This window comes from Podarcis gaigeae (assembly GCF_964106915.1).
Source record: "Podarcis gaigeae genome assembly, chromosome: 2".
NCBI classification, from domain to species: Eukaryota; Metazoa; Chordata; class Lepidosauria; order Squamata; family Lacertidae; genus Podarcis; species Podarcis gaigeae.
Window position 1 is genome coordinate 6,525,627 of NC_139679.1, and position 12,226 is coordinate 6,537,852.

The window sequence follows — 12,226 nt, forward strand, 5'->3', positions numbered from 1 at the left end:
TTTCTGGGTTAGCGGAGTCTGTAACCTGAAGCATCTGTAACCTGAAGCATATGTAACCTGAGTTACCATTGTAGTTCCTTGGAGTGAGGGAAAGATGTGCTCCCCACAAACCACCTGGAATGAATGCCCAAGTAAAGCTGGTTATGATCTGAATTATGTGTAAGCTTTGTGCAGGTAAAGTAGGCCTGGAGGCCAACAGGCAGTCCCAACATTCCTCTGTTTCAGCAATTGCCAGGACATGTTTGCAGTACACAAACTCAGGCAACCTTAGACCCAAAACTGCAGGGCTAAGCAGCAAAATGTGAGTTTATAAAACTTGAAAGAACAGCGCATGGGTGTTGCATGAGCACTGGTGTCATCAGTTTATCAACCTGGTGGTCTTTCCGTGAGGCCTATACATCCCCTCACCCCCTGCTGTTCCCCCCTCAACATGAATCTTCTGGTTATCCTTCCCCCTTCCTTGAAACATACCTAGATCTGTACTAAGCAGGAAGACCAGTGATCTTCACCACTCCTTTCAGTTATGAATGGTTTCCATTGGGCACCAATTCCACTGTCCATTAACTGACACACACACTGTGTGTTTGAAAGGCAGCCTGGGAAGTATAGTTTAACGGTGCTGGAAATTGTAGCTCTGTGAAGCCAGCTCTCTTAGCAAACCCCAGTTTCTGAAACTCTTCACAAGCAGCCATGGCTATTTAGAGGGCTCTAAATCTATTCTGTGGGTGTAGTGTATGTTAATGGGTTTATATTATTGCTGTTATAGGATAAAGAATAATTGTTTTATTCGTTAGACTTCATCATGATGTCCCATTTGCTTCTTGTCCCCTGAGGTAGAACCAATATTCTGGTACAGGTATGGTTACCTGGCTTTCCTTTGCCTCCGGTCGCCTTACCTTTACTCGGAGGGCTGAGGCCCAGGGCACCAAAATTTCCCATCCCCACAATGGCCTTTAGAAATGATTGCTCTGCTGAGACACCAGCAGATTCTATTTATCATTTTGCACAAGACCCTGGCAGCACACCAGTTCTTTCAGCTTCCTGCCAGTAAATGTTTGCCCACGACTCATTTAGTGTTGGGCCATTCATTCCAGGAAGAAGTCTTAGAAAGAGTGGCTGGTAGGATTAATATGTGCAATTACAACTTTTTGGAGAATTACAGCTTTGGGCTGCAATGACAGCCAAGCCAACATAAATAAATGGAAGCGCTTTATGTAACTTACTGGATCAGCTGATTGGAAGCAGAATGAAAGTCGTAAAAAAAATGGGGACACAATTTTGAACTGCCGTAGATGGGCATTCAGGTTTTAAGAAGCACATTATGTTTCTAATGAATCTTTCCAGATCTAGCAAGAGGGGGAGCATTCATATCTATTATTTCCATCTGAAATCACTGTAAAACATTGCATAAGAAAATGGAAGCATGCACAAATATATAAAATTGCAGGGAAAGAAAATAGGAAAACCAGACACATAAATAGATAAAACCACTTTCTAGCTACTTTTGCCTCATCTGAAACAGAATGCTCATTACATTTTTGCAGGCGCAGGAGGATTGTAGACTAGCTTGTGTGCTGTCTGCCTTTTGTTACTTGACACAAAACACAATAATAATATATTTCTGGAGTTACCACATCTTGTAGGCTTGGGAGCTCTTCTGGTAAGTAGCTGGAATAGTGGATGGATCTGAGGTGGAAAGACCTGGACTTGGTTCCTCCACCTGATTTGCTCTGCTTTGTTGTATTTCTGTGCCTCCTTTCATTCAAATGAATCTCAAAGAGGTTTACAAACCATAAATAACAGTAACTTAATGAAACACAATATCACAAATACTTAGCTATGAAGTGTTCAGGGGTGAACTTGCACCTATTCCTAACACAAAGATAATGGATGATAAATCCATTCCATGATATTCCCTCTTAGGACGCTATTCTATTTTTTTTGGTACCTTGGAAAGCTCCTGAGTTACCACAATAACCTTCACCCCACTCTGGTATTGGTGGTGTGGTTTTGGTTGCAGAAGCATGAATTGAATCTATAAGAATATATAAGAAAGAATGATATGGTATGCACTGTATCACATAATGATAATAGGGATGCGGGTGGCACTGTGGATAAACCACAGAGCCCAGGGCTTGCCGATCAGAAGGTCGGCAGTTCAAATCCCCGCGACGGGGTGAGCTCCCGTTGCTCGGTCCCTGCTCCTGCCAACCTAGCCAACCGAAACCACTTCCAAGTGCAAGTAGATAAATAGGTACTGCTTTGGCAGGAAGGTAAACTGTGTTTCCGTGCACTGCTCTGGTTTGCCGGAAGCAGCTTAGTCATGCTGGCCACATAACCCGGAAGCTGTACACCGGCTCCCTTGGCCAATAAAGCGAGATGAGCGCCACAACTCCAGAGTCAGCCACGATGGACCTAATGGTCAGGGGTCCCCTTTACCTTTACCTTAATGATAATAGGGGGAAAAACCTGTAGCCCCAGCCTCTACCCCTTTTTCTTCAACCACACTGGTTTAGCACTACTTTACTCCCATTTTTCGCCATGCCACACCTTTTCTTTAAATAAACAGAAGTGATCTCATACTGTATATATTCTTGCAAAGAAGCTGGTAAAATGTGGGCTGGATGAGATAACTGTTAGGTGGATTTGTATCTGGTTGACTGACCAAACCCAAAGAGTACTCATCAATGGTTCCTCATCATCCTGGAAAAAAGTGACCAGTGGGTGCCACAGGGTTCTGTCCTGGGCCCGTTGTTCAATTTCTTTATAAATGACTTGGAAGAAGGGATTGAGGTGATGCTAATCAAATTTGCAGATGACACTAAACTGGGATGGGTAGCTAATGCCGCAGAAGACAGCATTCAAGATGACCTTAAGAGATTGGAGCACAGGGCCAAGACTAACAAAATGAATTTCAGTAGGGACAAATGTTAGTTTTAGTCCTATGCTACCCCTTCCAGTTTGGTGTCATCTGCAAATTTGATGCACCAACATAATAAGATGGGGGACACCTAGGTTGCTAGAAGGACATGCCAAAAGGATTTAGGGTTCTTGGTAGACCACAAGCTTAATATGAGTCAATGGTAGTATGCAGCAGCAAAAAAAGCTCATATTATTCTATCCTGCGTCAACAGAAGTCTAGTGTCCTGATCAAGAGAAGTAGGACTCCTGATCTATTCTGCTTTGGTCAGACCACACCTGGAGTCCTGGGCACCACAATTTAAGAAGGACATTGACAAGCTGAAACGTGTGTAGAGGAGGGCAACCAAGATGATAAAGGGTCTGGAAGCCAAGTCTTATGAGGAATGGTTGAGGAAATTGGGTATGTTTAACCTGGATAAGAGGAGACTGAGAGGAGATATGATAGCCATACATCAGGTTACAAACACTTCGGGTTACAGACTCCGAAAGTAGTACCTTGGATTAAGAACTTTACCTCAGGATGAGAATAGAAATCGCTCGGCGGCAGTGGAGGCCCCATTAGCTAAAGTGGTACCTCAGGTTAAGAATGGTTTCAGGTTAAGAACGGACCTCGGGAACGAATTAAGTTTGTAACCAGAGGTACCACTGTATTCAAATATCTAAAAGGCTGTCACATGGAAGATGGAACAAGCTTGTTATCTCCTGCTCTGGAGGTTTGGACCTAAATCAATACTTCAGTCATCAGGAAGATCTTTTCTGACAGTAAGAGCTGTTTGACAGTGGAAGAGTCTCCCTTGGGAGGTGTTGGACTCTCCTTCCTTGGAGGTTTTTAAGCAGAGGTTGGATGGACATCTGCCTTATATGATCTAGTTGAGACTCCTATAATTCTGCAATTCTGTGTGAAGTATCACTGAACATGTTCAGAGTGCCTTTCCTTCAGCACCCTAGATGAATGAGCACAGGAATGGATGATACATTTTCCTAAAAGCTAAGCAGAAAACACACACTTTTTGGGGTAAACTGCGTTAGTCAGTAAACAGCCTAAAATATTTTAAATGGGTAAAATGTCCACATTAAGAACCTATCAAATATGCATGCTTATTGTTGTTTTAAATCAATATATTTTTATTAAAGATTTCTTAGTTTACAAAAATATGTGCATTATCTTTTTTTCAAGTGGTGTTTTCCACAAATCAGTTTCATTTGTTGTGAGGCATTAGTGTTATAATAATAATAATAATAATAATAATAATAATAATAATAATAATAAAATTTATGTATACCCTGCCCTTCCCGTTTCAAAAACCAGGCTCAGGGTGGCTAACAACAAATTTAAAACACTCAATTGTAAAAGCAGCATAAAATACAGTATAAAAACATGAATAACAATAAAATTCAAAGTTCAGAAATCAATTTGGGAAAAATCCATCTAATAAACATTAGATAATCCCCAGGGCTAGCTGGCTGAATTTGTCCTACTTGGGCCAGTGAGGGGGCCTGGGGAGAATTAGCTGTGGGGTCTCAGAGCAGGTGATCTTCATAAAAGGGGACGGAGAAGGAAGAGAAGGGAAATAAAAGATCAGGTTGAATTCAAATTAAAGGCCAGGCAGAATAACTCTGTCTTACAGGCCCAACAGAAGGAGATTAAATCCTGCAGGGCCCTGGTCTCACGGGACAGAGCATTCCACCAGGTCAGAACCATCACTGAAAAGGCCCTGGCCCTGGTGGAGGATAGTCTGACTTCCTTAGGGCCCGGGACCTATAAACTATGGTTATTCATGGACCTGAAGAAGTGTTTCATGCAGTATCAGGTTGGGAAGAAAAGGGGGAAAGGGGGAGGGTGGTGCCGAGTGGAGTGGGGTGTGGTGGTTATGCTTCTATTCTACTTAGTGTGTTTGTTGGGTTTTGTGTCAACGTCACTTGTGTGGGTTCTCTTACTATTCGCTTGTTATATTTCCTTGGTGGTGAGAGAGGTTGGGGATGGCCTAGGGTGTGGTTGGTTGTCTTTGGTTGGCTGTTGTGAGATTTGTTTATGTGTGGGGGTGGGTTTTTGGGTCAGGTTAGCCAGATTGATTCATATGTTGTTGGCGGATTCTTCTTGTTGTCTTGTTGGGTTATGTATGTGATAAAAGGGAACCATACCGGGTGAAGGCGTTTTCTTCTATTTGTCCCCATGTCAGTTTCAGTTTATTGGTTAGCTTTTCTAGTAAGGCTGTTTCCCATACAATTTGATACCATTAGTCCATGCTTATTCCTGACAGGTCTCTGCAGTGTCTGGCTATGATGCTTCTGGCTGCTGAGAGCAGGTGGATTCTGAGCTCTTTATATTGTGAGTGGGCATTATTATCTTGGAAGATGTTGAGTAGGATCTGTTCTGGGAAGACTTCTAATACTTGCTTAGTCAGTTTGCATATTTCTTTTATGCAAAATGTCCTGAAGAGTTGTATTTTGGGACATTTCCACCACATGTGGAGGTACGTGCCTGTGGAGGTGCACCCTCTCCAGCATTTTGTTGAGGCTCCTGGGCGTATTAGTGTATTAGTTTCTGTGGTGTTAGGTACCATCTGTAAGTGAGTTTCAGGGTGAGGTTTTATATATATATATATGTTTTATATATATATATATATATATATATACGAAAGCAAATATATATATATATATATATATATATATATAGGTGAGATGGATTTAAAAGGGGGGTTCTAGTCCACTGGGTGGGGTTAATTCTCATAGCCTATGTCGTCCTCCCATCGTTTTTTGATTACCTTGAGGGGGTTCATGGGTTTTTGGAGCAGTATTTTGTATATTATGGATACTATCCCCTTGCCGTATCCCTTTGTTGTTAGGAGGAGGTTTTCGACAGTTGTCAAGGGCCTAGTTGCTGCTGATTTTACTACTGGATTGTTTAAGAAGGGATGTAATTGGTGGTGTGTTAGCCAGGGCATTTGGGTGTCCCCTAATTTGTCTTGTATTTCCTATGTCAATGTGGGTTTGTTACTTTTGTACAAGTCTGCTAGGAAGGCCAAAGGCTTGAATATCTTGTAGTCTTGGTTTATTAATGAGATCGGGTCGTATGATTCTTCTTTGACCCTGTCTTTGAGTGATTTTGGGATAGAGACTATCTTGGAGGAGGTCCAGGTTTTAAGAATGGGGTCCCTTTTTATGATGTCATTGAATAGGCAGGTCATAGAGGGCATCAGGAGTTCTTTGAATTTCTTATAGAATTCTGCTGTAAAGCCATCTGGGCCGGGGCTTTGTGTGGTTTTAGGTTTTTGAGGACCGTATCTGGGGTGATAGGACTGTCCATGAATTCCTGTTCTTTATCAGTTAAGGTTGGCATGGTCAGTCCTGCCAGTATCGATAAGAACAGTCTATTTGTACTATTTATAAACACATGTTGTTGTTTTGTTGTTAAAGACTGAGCTATCAGGAAAGCTCCCTCAGTCAGGGAAGGAATACTCAGAGAGAAGCCAGTTGTTTTAACTCTTCCCCACTAGGGGGCAGCAGCAGCTCATGCATGTGCAGGTTCTCGTTTGAAAGTCCTAATTCACAAGTACTCTGTGCTAATGAATCGGCGAATTCCACAATTTGTTATTATGCACTCTTAACATCAGTTATGTATTTCCAAGCTAAATTGATATCTGGGCTTACATCCGCTGGGCTGAGGGAGAAATCCGGGTTAAAAATGCCCCAGTGTGGCAGGCAAGGAACAGATTTTTAAAAGGAAATCTCTGATTTCAGCCTAATTACTCTGTGCATGGGACGTGGGTGGCGCTGTGGGTTAAACCACAGAGCCTAGGGCTTGCCGATCAGAAGGTCGGCGGTTCAAATCCCCGTTACAGGGTCAGCTCCCATTGCTTGGTCCCAGCTCCTGCCAACCTAGCAGTTCAAAAGCATGTCAAAGTGCAAGTAGATAAATAGGTACCACTCCAGCGGGAAGCTAAATGGCATTTCCGTGCGCTGCTCTGGTTCGCCAGAAGCGGCTTAGTCATGCTGGCCACATGACCCGGAAGCTGTACGCAGGCTCCCTCGGACAGTAAAGCGAGATGAGCACCGCAACCCCAGAGTTGGCCACAACTGGACCTAATGGTCAGGGGTACCTTTACCTATATAACTGGCAGACCTTGTTGACCAGCTTCAACAGGCAAAGGCAAGCACCAGAAAGGAGAATTTGTGCATTTCTATGGAAGGCATATGTATGATGTGCAGAGGCGATTTTAGGATAGGACAACCAGTGCAGTCACCCCAGGTGCCACACTGTAATGTTGTAGAATGGAGCATGTGGTGTATGTGCCGACTCTTAGCCCAGCTGTTGGCTGCATCCACTCTGGTGAGCTTGCAGGTGCCCTTAAGAGCATAAGAAGAGCCCATCTGGATCAGGCCCATCCATTCCAGCCTCCTGTTTTCACAGTGGCCAACCAAATGCCCATAGGAAGCCCCCAAGGAGGACCTACACACAGCAGTCCCCAGCTGTGATTCCCAGGATCACCCATGGCAACAGAACCTAGCCATTCTGGCCAGCAGCCCTTGATAGCCTTCTCCATCATGATTTTATCTCACCCTCTCTTAAAGCAATCCACGCTGGTGGCCAATGCTCCCTCTGACCCCTGCAGTGTGTGGTCGACGTTGGCTGTCCTGTGTCTGGGTCTTTGAGTAGTCTAGCAAATCTATATCTTCTTGTTATGTACTGAAGTTCTCACCCTGGGCCAGCAGGGGGATACCCTTATTTTATGCAAATAAGGGATCAAAAGTGACGTTCAGTGATTGGATAGTTTTAGAAAGTTGTTACAGTAACGTCGTACTGGAGCTCTATATAAGCAGGCTGATTGAACCCTTCAGTTCAGTTCTGTCCTGGCCTGGGAATAAACAAGAGCTGCTTGGAGAATCGCTGTGTCGTCTGATATGTTCACCCACAACTTAACACTTCTGGTCTGGAAGGACCTGGTAGGGAGCATGATGATTCCTTGCCCAGATCATTCTCCAAGCATGAACAGAGGGGCTCAAACATGAAGTCCTAGAGACATATTCTACCCCTCACTTGCCCAGCCCCATACAATATATAAGCTCTTTCATCATCTCTCCGGCAGGCATAATGCTCGGCCTCTTGCTCACAAGAATTATACATACCTCCAGGGGAAGGCATAGCAATGGAGTCCTCAAGATGAGCATGACTCAGGTTAGCTTAAATAGATGGTTGATATTCTCCTGTGGGATGAATTGGTAATTTGGGTTTCAATCAGCCTCTTGCTTTTTCCACCAGGCCAATGAAACGCGTCAGCAGTGATGATAAAAAAAAATTAAATGACCACTTTCAGTTTCATCTGTACCAAAGTGCTCAGGAAGATGTAACTGAGAGGCAAATGTTCTGCCTCTTTTTAACTCTCTCTCTCTCTCTCTCTCTCGCATGAAAGGAGGATGCAGCATAAAAGCTGCCTAGAAAACCAGCAATGTGACTAACCATGAATTGGTTGCATATTTACTCAGAGGTATGTCAAGTGGTGCCAACTCCCTGGTAAGTAGCATGCACACGAAAGCTCATACCAATAACAAACTTTGTTGGTCTCTAAGGTGCTACTGGAAGGAATTTTTTTTTATCTTGTTTCAACGTTTCCGTAAGTTCATTTCATTGTACCCCACTCTTCCTTTAAGAAGCTCACGGTGTTAGGGGTTAAAAAACCACTGAGCCTAGGGCTTGCCGATCAGAAGGTCGGTGGTTCGAATCCCTACGAAGGGGTGAGCTCCCGTTGCTCGGTCCCTGCTCCTGCCAACCTAGCAGTTCAAAAGCACAAAGTGCAAGTAGATAAATAGGTACCGCTCCGGCGGGAAGGTAAACGGCGTTTCCGTGCACTGCTCTGGTTCACCAGAAGCGGCTTAGTCATGCTGGCCACAGAGCTGGCTGCTTCTCGTCCTTTTTCGAATACCCTCCCTTGTGGAGTGCTCCCTCAGCCTCCTCTCCCCTCTCCTTGGGAGTCCTCAGAGCAGGCCCTGCTGCTGCCCCTGGTTTTTAAGCTGCGCCCCCCACTCCAAAAAGAGGTGCCTCTTCACACTGCCCCACAGGGGCCTGGGAAGAGGATACCCCCAGCCTTGGTGGCTCAGCAGAGACTGGCCATAGGTGAATGGGAGGCCAGCAACTTACCTCAGGAGGCAGCAGTGGGCACTCAGCTCCCAGGCAGGCCTTGCACACAGCAAACAAAAGAAAGGTCAGCACTGCGCCTGCCTGGCCTCCGGCTAGTCTGTCCATTCCCAACAGCGAGGGCTGGTGGATAGGCTGACTGGGCTCTCTCACCCGCTTGCTTGCTTACTCCGAGGCCACCTCAGCTCCTGGCAACCAGACCCCCCCGCCAGCCCCATTCGCCTGGGGAGCTTGTAGCCAGGACTGCTGCAACAAACAGCCATGCAAGCCTTTGGCAGGCAGAGACACAAGAGGGCATCAGAGGAGGGAGGGAAGGAAAGGGGGACGGAGGCCAGTGTTGCCTGCGGCACCCCTGCCCATCATTCAAGGCACCCCAGGGTGCCATGGCACTCTGGCTGGAAACCACTGATCTAGTCCAACCCCACGCAATGCATGGATCCTGCCCACAGCCAACCCTGGGTGAGCTCGAACCACCAACCTTCTGGTTAATAGCCAAATCCATTGCACCACTGGGGGACATGACCGGTCTAAAGTCACCCAATAAGATTCATAGCTGAGGGCTGGGTTTTGCACCCACATATATCTCTGGTCTAAGGCCAATACTTTAGCCACCATAAGATCTTAGCACCTGTGTTGATTTTAATGCCACTGTCCAGCTATGCGGTATTGAGACAGTTCAATATATTCTGGTGCCTGGGACAGATTGCCTCAACAATGTATTCCTTCTCCCTTGTCCCCCCATTCCTGTATGTCTGACAAAATTCCAGAGGTTTTCCAGCTGTCTGGGATTGTTCGCCCAGTAGAGCATAGGATTCTTAATCTCAGGGTTGTGGGTTTGAGTCCCACGTTGGGTAAAAAGATTCCTGCATTGCAGGGAGTGGGACTAGATGACTCCTATGGTCCCTTCCTGCCCTATAGTTCTGTGACTCTAACTTCCCTTAAGGTGTGTTTTGCGTGGCTGGGAAGACCCACTTTCTGGCCAAAAGAATCCAAGGAGGAAAGCCTCAAGTGTTTTTCCCAAGACCCCTGTTAGCAAGAGATCATTCTGACTCTCCCTGCTTCCAGGCCTTTGGGGTGCTCAGTACAGAATGAATCCTGCCAGTTTCTTTCCAGGGAGCCTGGATTCTGACAGTCACCTCAACCATTGCATCAATCTTGCGTCCCACAAACCCACACAGGGCCAATTAGATGGACCTCATGCAAATCGACCTGGTTGCCTGACACCCTTAATAGGTTGGTTTATGCAGTGGGAAGCAAATGTCCCAAGGGAATAAACATTTTATCATTCAGTTCCTCCTCTTGACTTCCAGTTGACTGATGGTTTCCTTTTGAAAGCTCATGGGGCATGTAATGAGATAGGGCAATTGTTTTTAGGTCCATTGTTTTTCTGAATGGGAAGGCGGCTTGTTTTTTTGTTTGTTTTCCCAATAATGATCCTCCACACTCTGGACTGTTTTAATTGCTGGATAATTAAGCTTTCATAGATCAGGGAGAGGGATGATTAAGGTGGTAAACTGAGTTCTGTTTCTGCACAAAGGCAGCAAAATGATTGGGATGCACGCTAGAAACAATGCCAGCTTATTTCCCAACCAGCAGGCTTAAGCAGTATGCGGACCGAGAACTCCCAGAAGTGCAAGCTGGATTTCGAAGGGGCAGAGGAACCAGAGACCAAATTGCAAACATGCGCTGGATTATGGAGAAAGCTAGAGAGTTCCAGAAAGACATCTACGTCTGCTTCACTTACTATGCAAAAGCCTTTGACAATGGAAGTGAGAGCTGGACCATAAAGAAGACTGTTTGCCGAAGAATTGATGCTTTTCAATTATGGTGCTGGAGGAGACTCTTGAGAGTCCCATGGACTGCAAGAAGATCAAACGTATCCATTCTTAAGAAATCAGCCCTGAGTGCTCACCGGAAGGACAGATCGTGATGCTGAGGCTCCAATACTTTGCCTACCTCATGAGAAGAGTAGACTCCCTGGAAAAGACCCTGATGTTGGGAAAGATGGAGGGCACAAGGAGAAGGGGACGACAGAGGACGAGGTGGTGGGACAGTGTTCTTGAAGCTACCAGCATGAGTTTGACCAAACTGCGGGAGGCAGTGGAAGACAGAAGTGCCTGGCGTGCTCTGGTCCATGGGGTCACAAAGAGTCGGATATGACTAAACAACAATTTCCCAACTTAGGTCCTGTGACTGCAAACGCTGTGTTCAACTTTTTATGGTATAAAGCAGGGGCAGCCAACAGGGCGCCATCCTTTCCTGACCATCTGATATAGAGTGGCTGTAGAGTAGGGGTGAGGAAACGGTGACCTTCCAGATATTGTTGGACTCCATCTCCCAACAGCAAGGCCAATGGTTAGGTACTGTTGTAGTCCAACAGTATCTGGCTTATTCAGCCTCACCAGTTTCTTCCACTTACCCAACGAAGCCCAAGTCTTCACCAGTTGAAGTTCTGCCTGCCAAGCCAGCATGAAAGGTACTGGAACTGGAGTCCATGAACATCTGGAGGGCCACACCAGGCCCTGGTCCCTGGACTAGATGGCATTGGGTGTCCTTTTCAACTCTATAGATTCTCTAAGGACAAAATTCTGTTTTGTAGTGCAGACACGGCCTGGGAGATATACTTGTGGATTCTCCTCTTTCTTCATCTGTGACGGTAGAACACACTCTTCTCTTCAGGTTTACACATGTGTGCATAAGGTGGGATCTGCCCTCTGCCTGCCTCCAATCCAGATCTAGGCTTCCCGTAACACTCTGTTCAGCACAGTGAAGCCCCATGTGGATCCTAACCTAATTATCCCCTGCTATTACTACTCCACAGCTGGAGCCCATTGTCACCCAACCAATAAGAGGCTCGATGCTGGTGTGGTGCTACTAGCCAGCTGTGTTCATTCCTGTGATGCCAACTAGAAGCTGGGGAACAGCTGTGACTCTCTTGGTAGCCAGATCTCTGCATCCAGCGATAACATATTGAGCTTCCTTCATTCTTGGTCAGAAGAAAAGCAACCCAGCAAGGTACACATTTGTCAGGTAGTTGGGTTCCAGCCCTGACTATGGGTTGACTACTAGCACAATTTATTCCTCGGGACCTGCTTTCCTCTGTCTGTTTTTGCACTTCTTGCTAATTTCAGTTTTTCAACAGTAGCATTGTTTCAAAGATTTGGGAAAGAA

The 12,226-nt window shown here is 45.5% G+C and overlaps 3 protein-coding genes across 3 annotated transcripts in view; 2 read left to right on the top strand and 1 right to left on the bottom strand.

Annotated features, from left to right (window-relative positions):
- Nucleotides 1-4,075, top strand: part of LOC310840198 (retinol dehydrogenase 7-like) — a 47,114-nt gene extending 43,039 nt beyond the window's left edge. The window contains exon 5 of the transcript XR_014561844.1: nt 63-4,075. The gene's annotated coding sequence lies outside the window, so the exon portion shown is untranslated. The remainder of the gene's footprint in view (nt 1-62) is intronic.
- Nucleotides 1-12,226, bottom strand: part of LOC310840197 (17-beta-hydroxysteroid dehydrogenase type 6-like) — a 257,115-nt gene that overhangs the window by 123,112 nt on the left and 121,777 nt on the right. The gene's annotated exons all lie outside the window — the stretch shown is intronic.
- The window catches only part of LOC310840203 (retinol dehydrogenase 7-like), a 486,845-nt gene that overhangs the window by 44,501 nt on the left and 430,118 nt on the right, over nt 1-12,226 (top strand). The gene's annotated exons all lie outside the window — the stretch shown is intronic.